At 39.0% G+C, this 13,035-nt stretch overlaps 1 protein-coding gene across 31 annotated transcripts in view; it reads right to left on the bottom strand.

The window, feature by feature from the left end:
* The window catches only part of ZBTB20 (zinc finger and BTB domain containing 20), a 764,927-nt gene that overhangs the window by 129,492 nt on the left and 622,400 nt on the right, over positions 1 to 13,035 (bottom strand). For 2 of the 31 annotated variants that reach the window (XM_031029218.2, XM_081796739.1), the window contains exon 1: positions 10,665 to 11,136. The exons of the other annotated variants lie outside the window; for them this stretch is intronic. The gene's annotated coding sequence lies outside the window, so the exon portion shown is untranslated. Of the gene's footprint in view, positions 1 to 10,664; positions 11,137 to 13,035 lie in introns of those variants that run through there. 31 annotated transcript variants of the gene reach the window in all.

The raw sequence follows: 13,035 nt of genomic DNA, 5'->3' as shown, positions 1-13,035 counted from the left end.
TGTGCTTAGGAAACAAGGAGTAGCCTGGTCTGTAATGCATTTAAACTTGTTGACTCAGCACCCTCTGATTAGAACTCATACTTTGATAAGATAGTAAGATACACCCATCAGTACAAAAAGATTTCTAGGAAGAAGGACTTCTTTCCAAAAGATCTGACTACTATTTCTCGTAATTTTTTTCCTTTCTCTTTCTTCTGTTCTTTTTCTTTCTTTCTTTCCTTCCTTCCTTCCTCCCTTCCTTCTTTCCTTCTTTCTCTCTCTCTTTCTTTCTTTCTTTTCCTCCTCTCTCTCTCTATTGGTGGAGGCAGACGGAAGAAGAAAAATGAAATACAAAGTTACCTTGAGTTACCCAGGAGGAGATATGAGTGTGAGGGGAGCAGTGTTAACAGCAGAGGGTGTCCAAGGAGTGCAAGATCTGGGTACATTTTCTTTTATTCCCCAGAATGCCTGATCCTTAGCACTCATATTTGCCTCTGCCCAATTAAAGTTAAGATTATTGGTATAGCAGTAGGAACCTGAAAGGCTTGGTTCCTTTGTCCTTTTCCTCAATTACTTCTGGAATATCATCTACTTTTTATTTTTATAAAAATTGTTTTAGGGGTCAGGATGTGGTGTAGGAGCGGTAGCTAGAAAGCCTGGGTTCTAATACAATGTACCTTTCGCATCTCCAGAAACTTTTGTCACTTCTCTGTTTAAATTTTCTTGTCAGCAAAGTAAATGGTTTCAGCCCAGATAGCATTTCTTAATCTGTTAAACCACCCCCCATCCCTTTTGATGAAAATAAAACCTTATGCTTTTCTGAATTTTTTTTCACTCTTCTCTAGTTAGACCCCCTGGTTCACAGAATACATTGTACAGCACCATTAGTGAAGATGAATTTGTGGAGCTTTCCTTTTTCTATTTTCTCAAGCTTTCCTTTTAAATTGTTTTCCAAATATAAGGCATTGTAATACATAAAAATACATATTTTCTCAAATTCTACAGGGTGCTGCAACCAGGTATTCAGTATTTTTTTCTAGAGAGTTTGCTAACCCTCTCACCCACATTGAGATATCTAAGACTCCTTCAAGCTCTAAGATGCAATGATTATGATTCTATGATGCTGACATTTGCTTTGCCGACACTTAAAGCAGAGCTTTTCAACTTCAAACAATAGCATAACAAGTTGCTATAACAATTACACTTATAGGAATCTTTAAGCAGATGTGCACAACAGCTCTTTACAACTAGTATCACATTGGACGGCCAAAGCTTTAGGAGGTTGTTAAAATTCTCAGCAAAGGTGAATTCTTCAGTTAATTATATCCTATCGGAAAAAGTATTGCCTTCCTATCTACTTATAAAACTGACCGACTGTTTTTTTTTTGGGATGTTAATTTTCCAGCCAGCCACAGGCTGGAAACATCCCCAATAACTTTAATCACTAGTCCCTCACTCTGTCACAGCTCCTGTGTCTCACCCTCCTAACCTTGCCCGTTGAGTTCACCCTTACTGATGTAATCATACATGCTTCTTTGTAGTGACATTCGTCACAGTGCTCATTTAGAATTATCATCATTTTTACTGCACCCTAGGTCAACGGGATTAAACATGCTTATGCAATTTGTTGTCATTTTAATTTTTTCAGCTAGGGCTTCTTCATCCAGAAGGACAATTTATTTTATCTGATCAATATATAACTAGCCAGTCAAATGACTCTGGAAAATTGGTAGAAAATCATTCACTGGGGCAAAGTCTTATATTTAGAGAGGTTTTTGTAAACCCGGACAGTGGCATTTCACTTTGAATCCACAGGTCCAAAATTTATTAGTGTGAAGTTAGTCTTTCCGTCTATTAAAGCAATAAGCATAAAATATGCATGATTTGTATTTATGTGTGTGTTGAATTTAATAAACTCATCGAGAGTCAGGTATTTTTAAACAAATCTCTAGCCTGTTCCACACTGACTAATTCACCAATTTTCAGATAGAGCTGAAAATATTCTTTTTTGCTGTGGCTTAAACTTTTTTTTTTTTTTAAATAAATAGAGTACATAGACTGTAAAGTAGCAATGTGGTTTGCTGTGACATTCTATATATTCCTCAACTTTGCTCTTTCTACGGTCAGGGGTCAGGTTATGCACAAATAAATAAATCCACAATAGTTTAAATCTAGGAATTTGGCTAAACTCTGAAAACATAGCCTAATAGACTTGATAGCTTGGCATTTCATCATTGCTTTATATTATAAGGTTGACAATGCCACCTTATAAAAGATACATTCGTTTATTTTCATGTTCGATCAAAAGTGAGGGTTTTAGGAATGGGAATGGATTACAGATCGTTCTCTCCTGGTTATTTTTGGCTTTAAGTATATTGATCATTTTATCATTTTCTTGTTTTAAACTGCTTTAAACACAGCACAAATGTTATTCTCATCATGCCAGAAATGGGTTTGGAATTGATTTTGAGTTTCCATCAATTTTACTCTTCGCTCTCTGTGAGAAGTTTTTCACTTACTTAAATTCAAAAGGATAGTTTTGTTCAAAAGATGTCAGAGGACAACCTTTAGAGATCCTCAGCTGGACAAGAAAGCTCCCATTTTCTACTTTACAAAAGAATAAAAATCATGAATTTATTACCATGGACTTGATTGAAATTAGTGAGGAATCATTCATACGAATGCAATTTCAAGGGCTTCCTCCCTCTTCCTCTTCATGTAAGTGTTCGACAAAAGCGTGTATCTTCTGAGAAGCCGGCCTGATTGGTCCAGGTTGGCACTGTTTCAGTGTTTGGCCTACGGCGGCTGCTTAGGAATAATTTTGTCTCATCCTCTCTATTTTCCTGGACCGTATCGGACTCAGACACGTGGTATGCAAAGGAAATCCAAGTCCCTTAAAAATGCTATTTCTTTGGGTACTAAAGCCAAGCCGAGTTCTACTTTGGCCAAATGATCTTATCAAGATTTAACGAGAGATATGCAGTAATATCTCCAATCTGTGAGCAGACATTCACTAAGGAAGATAATTTACTACGTACAGAATACATATATTTTCCCTCCTGGAAGCAGGGAGGGACACGATCGAACTTACTCTATTGGTGTTGAGAATAACAACACTGACATGGATTTTATGGCAATTATTCATTTCAGTTAATTTAGAAAGAAATAAACAAGTAGTTCTTTCCATATTAAAACAGATACTGGAGATCTATTTTCAGTTATTGCTGAAAATATTTTGGCTTCCATAAAGGCACCTTACTAACACAGCTGCTTTGCCCTCCTCTGCGCTGTCACAATTCAGAATTTGTAACATTTCAGCCAGGTTCTCTAGACTAATTGGATGAAACAATTGCATTACAGTGTTAAGATTCCTTTGCAGAATTAAATGAGAGGAGATCTGCACAGTTCAGATAGCCTGGAAGATCTGTGACGAGCACAGCCCAAATCCTACATGTTCCATACATTTTTCTGCATTTAAAGTAATAATCACTTATATAATAAGTGTTAGGATTTAACTTCACTCTTAGGACTATCAACAAACATCGGGAGAAATTTAGATACGTAACTTCATTTCCCATCCCAGTCTTACTTCTCGCCTGCACTATGTTTTGTGTTTCAGAACAAATGCTTCATCTCTTTTGAAAAGTGCCAGGAAATCTCTTCTCCAGCTCTCTGGGCCCTTGATTTTACATGTATAGTAATGACACACCTTGAAACAGAGAGCCCCACAAACTAGAGTGGGACGTTAATTTAAATACAGACTTAGGGGGAAGAGCTCCATCTACTGCATCAGTTAGATCATAGTTTGCACCCTACAGTTATCCCATTCACTACTTTCAACCTCTTAGACGCTCTGGAGAGAATGAAAAAGTTACAGCCCCCAAACTGCTTTGTGTCTGAGGCCATTTTGAGTATTTCCCAGATATTCTGAGCCCCTTTCCTTCACCCTTCCCAATCTCCAAAGCTTTCTATGTTTCAGAATAAAAGAAAAATGGGATGCTTTGCTATATAAACCATCCTTGGAAAGAGGCAGGAAGCCATTGGTTACTGAAGGAAAAGCCCTAGATGGCTAAGGGGAAAGCAATAGAAAGAAAATCGCTCTACCTGGTCAGCTGAGCAGCCCAGGTAAAAAGCAAAGAGAAGTATAGCCTACTTACTCCTCCTGCCTTGCGTCATTGCTGGGGAAGTCTGCAGCCACCCAGGATCAGGTCTTCTGGGCTCTCCCCAGCTGCACAGTGTCGTTGTGGCATTGGGAATTTGCTGTGGCTTCGTAAGATTATGGGGATATGCTTCAGCAAGCCAAAAAAGTCACAAACAAAATTCAGGAGAGAAAAAAAAAAAAGTACAAAAACAGCTGATCTTACTAGAGGAGCTCTTGGCATTTGCCTACATATGCCACAATTTTCTTTGGTATTTCCTGGTTCTGTGATCAGAAAAATTATCATATCATGTTTATTATTGTTGTTTTTTTCAGGTGGTGAGGGGTGGTACAGGGAGGCCAAACACTGTAGGAGTTTTGGGGCATAGCAAGGTAAAGATTACTTCTCCCACTTGTTTGAAGGCTTTCCAGGACATCACAAGGTTAGAAAGTTTCTTCTTCAGAATACTGAAGATACACAGAAATCATATACAGGGAAAAATGGCCATAGTCTTTCTGGATTGGGAAAGTGAAAAACAAAATTTTTAACACAGTAACAGATATGGAACAAAGCAAACTGCATCTGAATAAACCCGAATGTTAATATAGCTGCATAAAATTCAAGTGTGAAAGACTTATAAAGACACTCTATAAATTAAGATACCCTATTTAGAATACAAATAGATATTAATAAGTATATACACATATTAAATAATCAGAGGGAGGCAGCAGTTAACTGGATTTTTAAATTATAAAAAAATAGAATATAATAAATTAATAAAAGTTTGCATTAATGCTGATCCTCTTTTATGTAAAAATAAAATTAATATAAAAATGTAAAGTGGAGTTGCGTCTGTGTGTGTGTACATGTGCGTATATATATGTATATCTGCACAAAGTATTACTGACTGACATTGAAAGGTGATACGCTGCATAGAAATCAAAACTTTGAATTATTTTAAATTGGGCATTTAAAATATCAGCATTAACCTGGCATGTTTTTTTCTCTTTTTTTATACATTTAATTTTCAGGTTCTGTTTTAAAGCATGAAAAGAAAGACAAATTGGAAAAACATTGCATATTAGTATATATTTTGTAAAATAATCCCTCTGAATTTATTAAAATATTTAGTTCTCAAAAGAAAAAAAAAAACCAAAACGGCTAATTGCATTTTTTTTTTTTAAGCCTTTCCAAGACAAGTTCAGTTCTGAGTCAAGAACAAGTATGAGAAATTTCACCTCAAAATGAAATCTGTTTGGCTAGTTATAAAGGCCTGAAAAACGAGATTATCTCCATCTTAACTATAACAAACAGCTAATGAATAAATATATTCTGGCAAGAATCGATCAGAATTGCAAAGCCTGGGAGGGTCATCGCAGACTTGAGAAAGGTAACCAAGTGAAGAAACATCAAACGGAGTTAATGGAGATAAAGCCCTTCTGAAAAATGGAAAGTGTTAACAATCACTGACAGGAAAGAATATACTTCAACAGCAGTGGCAACAACAAAACAAAACAAAACAGCCCCAAACAACTGGAAACACATATCTCCAGAAGCAAAATATGACTGCTTATTAGGCAAGAGGAGAACCTACTTCTTTGTCATTCCCTTTGGAAGCCAGGCTTAAAAAAAAAAAAAAAAAAAAAAAAAAAAGGTTGCACAAAAGATACATGTGTTCCTTTTCTGGTATTATTACAGGCCCACCTAGATTTAGCTTTCGATTCCAGATGAGATCAGGCATGTTCAGACTAGCACATCTTTGCTCTACAGGCACAGAGCTGCTATCATTTCACTGGCAAATTCTCGTATCCCCAAATTTATGCACAATAGATGCCCTTAAAAATCTGCAAATTTCCTACTTCAGCCAAATACCTCATTGAGTTAATTTTTTTTCCTAATTTACTTTGCTACTATTAAGCCGAAAAGTTAAGGCAAGCGACTCCTATAAGAAAGGAAAGTTGAATAGTACTTACCCTAAGTATACTGTGCAAGCCTTATTGGGGGAATCTACTTTGGCTCTATGATTTTTAGGAGGGAGTCCAGGTCTAAACTCAGCTCTCACCCTTTTCCCTTCTGGAAAACTGAGTAGACTCACTGAAGGTAGCTCTGAGAAAGATCATACAAATCAACAGCCTTACCTGTGGCCATTCAGAAGACTGCACTTTGGTGTGTGTTTAAAACTATGAATAAAGTCAGAGACAGCGCATGCTCAGCAGGCAATTTAAAAATATTTATAACATTGTTGTTTCAAAAACAAATTTCCTCAAACAAAGCAAAACTCACATTTCTTATCCATGCCAAGTTTAACGTTCTGAGACAAAGCTGTTTTGGAGTTTTCCGCTGGGGGAAAAAAGGCTTCTAAAATTTTTTGTTGAACGAAAAATAGTTCTCCCTTCCCTTTTGGGTACTCTTAAAGGGGTGGAATAAATTTCCCTCCAAGTTTCAACAGAACTCACCTCTGGCTGAGATAAGCATTAGAAATTTAAGGTCTGTGAAAAATCATTTTAGAGAAAGTAACAAGGAACTAAGAACTATGGGTTTAAAGAATGTAATAGTTATCTGAACGTTCAGAGCAGTCTAGCTTGTTACTGTATAAAAAAAAATCCTGATACAAACAGGATATATCATGTCATGTATAGATAGGGTATACCATGATGAGAATAATGTATAGGCAACTAACCATTTACACACCTAGAGAAGTTATGTTTTTCTTTTGCTCACTAAAATCTGAACTCTCCAAAACTGAAAAAGAAATACATCAAAAATTTAGGAGAAATCCTGTAATAATGTTATTTTAATTCCTCTGTTTTATATAGGAAGCATGGAGGGAAGGCAATCACATATCAATTGGCTAAACAGCAAGTTACGCAAAATAAAAATTTGATTAACTATGATTCTCAAAGTACTTAATGCAGCAGGAATGCCTGTGTTACCCCTGCCTGGCAATTTCTCTCTTTCTCATCCTTGAGGATCCCCAGGTATTCCATTTCACCATCTATCACCAAACCCTGCACAGCCCACAGATCTCACAGATCTTACTGAAATCTCCCACTTAATTCTGAAGTCTCTGAATGACTTTCAGCCCTTGCTCTACTTTCCAGGGGTGCTCAGCTGACCTCACAAAAGCTCCACAGAAACATCGTTCAGGATCTCTGATGCTTTCAAACTCAACAGAGGGTGCCAAAAAAAAAAAAAAAGGCCAACGATTAAAAAAAAGTTTATTAAAGTGAAACTAGGAGTGCAGATTTGAAGAAGTTGCTTCTACTTTTATTTCCCTCTGAACTCAGCACAGGTGTTTCCTAACTCACACTGCCGTGCATACTGATGAAGGGAGGGTTAAGTGAAGGTGAGGGAGTGGGCCAAGGGCCGACCAGCAGGCATTTAGGATCTCTAGCCTCCTGTGTTAATGGACGTGTTTAAAAATGGACCCCCCAAAAAGCCTAGAATGAGGTTTCTTTTTGGCAAATGATTAAACCAGTATACTGAAATAATTAAAGCTTTGTCCTTAAGTAAAGCATCAGATCAACAGAACAAAAACAAAGATAAAAATTGCACACACATATGCATGCGCGTGCACACACACACTCTCTCTCACACACGCAGATACACAAAACTAGCGGGTGAGGGGAGAAGGAAATTAAATAAAAGAAAACAAACAGAGTCCTAACAGGCCATTCTCCGAAAAGGAATCTAAATAAAAAGTCATATGATATCTGATAGTGCAGGACACGTCGCCAAGAACTGGAGCGGATTGCCTACAGGAAGAAAGGGCCAGTGTATTCCAGCTCAAAGAGCTTTTCTTTCCTCCTCCTCTATTTTTTTTTCCCTTTTCTCCTCGACAGTGAATGTGTTACTCTCAGGTCAGATCCACGAAGAATCCCAGAATGACAGCTATTACCTTTCACTGTACTCTTGGCGGCACAACTAGCTGATAGGAGCTGCCTGAGTTGGGATCAAGAGGGGCTAGTGCAGCTTTCAGTAACAGCCTCTTACCATACCCCTTCTGCCCCTTCCATAGACCCCCTTGGTCCCATAAAAAAAGAGAGCAAAAAAAAAAAAAAAAGCAAAAAAACCCAAAACAAAACAAAAACCAAAAATGTAAGCACAGCAGCCCACAGCAACAAAAGAGTTCAGGGGAAAAAAATCAGAAACAAGCCAAAGGGGGGATGCTCTTGCCTTCAATATAAAACTTTTTAAAGGCCAAGCTTCTTTTTTCTTATTTTGATTACTTTCTTTTTAAAGATCCTTTTCTCCTGAAGCACTATTGGAAGCATTAAAAATCTGTACAAAAAGACAGAAAAGTCTGGAAGCAATACAAGAATTTTCCTGAAGAAAACACACAACTATAAGAAGGGAGCTACCCTAAAAAATTTTGGATTTGTCAAAAGTTCCCCTAAATCTAATGTCTTTCAGTGAGTTCAAGTGGCCACCTAGCTCTTGTTTTTTTCTCTGAGGGTCATTACTGAGGCAACACATACACAGTAAGGTTTCCCGAAAAGACTCCTTGTTATCAAGTTACTTCAAACATAAGGCACTCACACCTCCCAGCCAGAAGGGTTTACTGACTAGTAGACATCACACTCTGCCCTGATATGTGTTACACTCTTAAGAAGCAGTTACATAAATGCATTCTAAAAATATGGAAAAATGTATATATCTATATTTTCCCTACAGTTTTTCTCCCCAGGGACAGGAATAGAGTATATTTTCAGTGAATGGAAAAAAAGAAAAGAAAGAAAAGAGTTTCTGAATCTTGAAACAACTGTTGTAGCTCATTTTCACTTAGTGAAACAGTTATCTGTACTTTGGTACTGTACATAATATATATTTAAGCATTTTTCTGGTGCTTTTGCATTTTTCCCCTCATTCAGTTTTATGTTTATTATGTATCTTAGGAAGATTTCCAAATGACAGTCGAGATACAAATGCATTAGGGGGAGAACTTTTAGAAAGAAAACATTTTCTTGAGTTTATAATTCAAGAATATTAGAATAAAGATATAAATCCATTTATAAACGATGGAATTGTTTAGTACATTTTGCACATACAGTTCACACGCTGATTTCTTTTTCTTTTTGTCGGAGCATTAATTTGAAAATGATAAGCATTCTGGAATGTTTGCTACAAACACAAATTCATGGTAAAAATATACAAGCAGAGGCAAAAAATCAAGTGGAGAACACAAAGCTACATGGCAATCAGAATCATAGAAAAATCTCTGTCTAGACTACATTTCGCTTGAACTAGTGTATCATGGATGGGGCAAGTAATCTCTCTGGGGGTTTTTGTCATTTACGTAATTAGATGGAAACAAAAATAAAATACATGTATCTGCTCCTTTAGTACCTTTTCTTAATAACTGACAAGTGACACAGGCGGTAACTTTTAAACAGATGGATGCAAGAACTTGTGAGGCTGGATGAACTAATGCACCCCATTGGTATTTGGGGAGCCCAAATTCTTTAATTAACTTTTTACCCAAGTGGCAAAAGTAGAAGATGTTCTCGCCACAACATTGATTATTTGGTGTACTCTCATTCTCTCCTCCACAGGATTTTGGGGACCCAGAAGGGGTAAAGAGATGATAAGAGAAGATGCATCCTGAGCAACTTTTATTGTGAGTAAAAAAAAAAAATAGCATAGAGTGAGCATAAGAACAGTTGGATTTAGAAAGATTAAAAGAGGAGAAAAGAGCAACATATCCAACTTCATTAGTCTTTTTCCTTTTTATTTTTTATGTATATATATTGGGCTGATGGGGAGAAAAGATAACTGGATTTCTTTTGAATGTCTTTGTGTCTTTATAGAGTGAATGTTCTGTTCCTGTCTCTTTCTTTTTAGGCGAAAAACTAATAAAAATAGAAAAACATATATCAGACATTAAGCTCACTTCCCCCCCCCCCCTTCCCTTTGTAAAGAACTCTTTGTTCTCTAGTGAAAATGCTGAAAAATCCCCGGGCAGCTACTCCCTGAAACAAGTGCAAAACACTTAGAGGCTTTTGGGCTGGCTGGGAGCCAGGAACCCTCCCGCTGTCTGGTTAGAAGAGGAAAAAAAGAAGAGAGAGGGAGAGGGAGAGAGGGGAAGAGAGATGGGGGGGCAGAGGGAGAGAGAGAGAGAGAGAGAGAGAGAGAGGGAGGGGGGAGAGAGAGAGAGAAGGGAAGAGAGAGAGAGAGAAATTGGAGCTTCCTTTAATAGACATAGGAAGCAACGTTTTTTTTCTTTTTCTTTTTTTTCAAAACTGGCGGTCAAGCGTTAAGTAACTCCCGTCCAAATCCACCTGCTAGAAATGAACTTGGGTAACCCCCCAGGGGTGCACAAAGACAGGGAAGACAGTAACATACTCCATACTCTTTCCCACCCCCCGTTGTACTGCTTCCATTCTTTCTGCTCCCATACACAAATGCCCACAGATCTCACGCCACCCCCCTTACCCCCCAACAACAAACACAGCGAAATACATGCTCCCTCAGTCTCCTAAAAAAAAAAAAAAAGGCTTTTCCATCTCGGTTGCGACACAGTGATAAGGGGTAGCGAACATCTCATACCTGGTGTGAATGCTAATCAGTCAGGAGTTCTCCTTTTCCCAAGACAGGGAACTGTTTCCTTCCAAATTTATTAGAACCTCCTCCACTGCCTCTTTGAAAAACCTTCTTTGTCACCCTCTCCCAAGTCCCGATACTTCTTTAAAAAAAAAATGGCTTCGGAGCTCCTTCTATTCTTGATATTGATTCTCTCTCTCTCCCCCCACCCCTCCTCCTCTCTCCTGTCTGTGTCTCTTCTGAGTGGTCTATTGATAAGTCCCTGGAGGCACTGGGTCAGCCTGCCCGTAGGAAACCAGACACAATGCACAAATCTCCGAGTGCCATTCTGCCATCAGCAAGCAGACCACGTTTAGGAGAGAGAGAGAGGAAAAAAAAAACAGTAGAGCAAGAGACAGAGAGAGAGAGAGAGAGAGACCAACCGAAGGAGGGAGAGAGAGACCGAGAGAGGAAGAGAGAGGGGGGAGAGGGGGGGGGGAGAGAGAGAGAGGAAGAGAGAGAGAGAGAGACACGGAAGGAGAGAGAGAGAGTGTGAGAAAAAGACTGATTGGAACAGGAGGGAGGGAGAGAGAGAAAGGGAGAGGGAGAGAGAGCGCGAGGGAGAGCGACACTGCCAGTCAGGTTAATCATCCCTACTTTAATTAGCTGTTCGGCTTAGACATAAAACAATTGAATTTGAATGATCTGTCAGCAGGCTCGGCTGAACCAAAGGGGAAAAGCGAATATTACAAAAAGACTGTTGGTGTGTTCTGATAAGCAATACGGCTCGTACTGACAAATCCTCAAAGGGGGAACTATTAAAACTTACAACTAAACAAAAAGTGCAAATGCAAATGGCACTAGATAGAGGTCTTTAAAAAAATGGAGTTTCCCCCCCTAGTTTTATGAACGGTTGATATTTATGTGCAGGTGCCAACATATTAGGGTCTGCGTGTAATGTGTGAAAGTTTATTAACGACGGTCTAGGAGTGTAGCAGACAGATGCTGCAGAGAACAAGACAGGTACAGTCAGATGCCGAGTCTAGATCTTGGAGGGAGATGGATGCTGGAAGAGGCACCGTGGCAAGAGATCAGCACAGACAAAGTCAGTGGGCAGACAGGCAGACAGATTTTAGGCACGGCACGATCTCGTCTAAAAAGGCAAAAGTTCTGATGCAATAATAGGTGCAAAACAATCCATCCATCCTCTCTCCCGGGAGCACTCTAAGGTACAGTTAAAATGGATTAATCTTTGTGACAAACAGAGCTGGCAAGGCAGACTATGGCAGACACCGAAGGCGATTCACAGACCCAGAGAATACCAGAGCCGGAAAGAGCCACGGAGATCAATCTCCCCAGTGACCTCATTTAGCAGACGAGGAAACTGAGGCCCAGAGACTCAGGCTAATAAATCACAAAGGCAGTAGCAAGGTCGACACTGGAACCCAGGGCCCGAGCGGCCCACCAGGCTGGTGCTCTTTCTATCGTACCAGCTAACCTCCAGGTTTCTGCACAGACCCTGGCCCAACAGGTATGGCTATCAACCTTGTCTCCAGAATAACAAGAGTCCTATATCTCTGTAGTCAGTGCACGAACCTCCAGTTTCTAAAATGTCTAAATAGCTACATGGAAATATTTTCTTGTCCATTTTGAATTCTAGGGATAGGGATTTAAGTCTTACTTCAGTCTCAGAGCAAAGCAGAAAAATATAGCATTGTAGAGGCCCCATCTTAGCAACACATAGCCTGGTCCTGCCACATTCCCAGCTAAAGAAGGCCAGTGGATCCATCTACAAAGACCTCTCCCAGAGTCTGCAGTTCTCTGTGTATATCATCTGCTATATATCACCATGTAGGAAGATGTCGTTCTTTCCTACAACTCATTTTTAAAATATAGGCACACTGTGGGTGAAAGAGATTGAGGCTTACAGCCTACAATGCCCTTTAAATCACTGATGAGATTTGTTACCTGCAAGATTAGCTGTGGGCAACTTTTCCTGTATATTTCGATTGAAATGAGCTCCTAAAATAGGAAATTTGGGGAAATGGCATTATCTGCCCACATAGTTGATGGTATCTTTTTGGGGGGGAGGACACATATGATCAGATTCAGTAAGTAAGGCTCTCCCTCTTGACAACAGATAATTGAAGGTACATTTTTTTTTAAAGGGGGGAAAGAGGTGCTTATGAAGAGAACAGTGCCATCAGATGTTACTGGAGAGATTAAGTCTCTTGTCCTAAAACAAGAATCATGGTGTATATAAAAGCGAAAACTCCTTCTCAGTCACACTTCAGTGACGATGTTGCTACTCAGGGTGGAACAAGAAAACTGCAAGAAATGTCAGGCACCTGAGCCCACTGTAGGGCAAGTAAGCTGAGAGGCCCCATAGCCAGAGTCA

Source organism: Leptonychotes weddellii, chromosome 1, assembly GCF_054177405.1.
Source record: "Leptonychotes weddellii isolate Sample4059 chromosome 1, ASM5417740v2, whole genome shotgun sequence".
In the NCBI taxonomy this organism is placed as follows: domain Eukaryota; kingdom Metazoa; phylum Chordata; class Mammalia; order Carnivora; family Phocidae; genus Leptonychotes; species Leptonychotes weddellii.
This window is presented reverse-complemented; position numbering and strand designations above follow the sequence as displayed.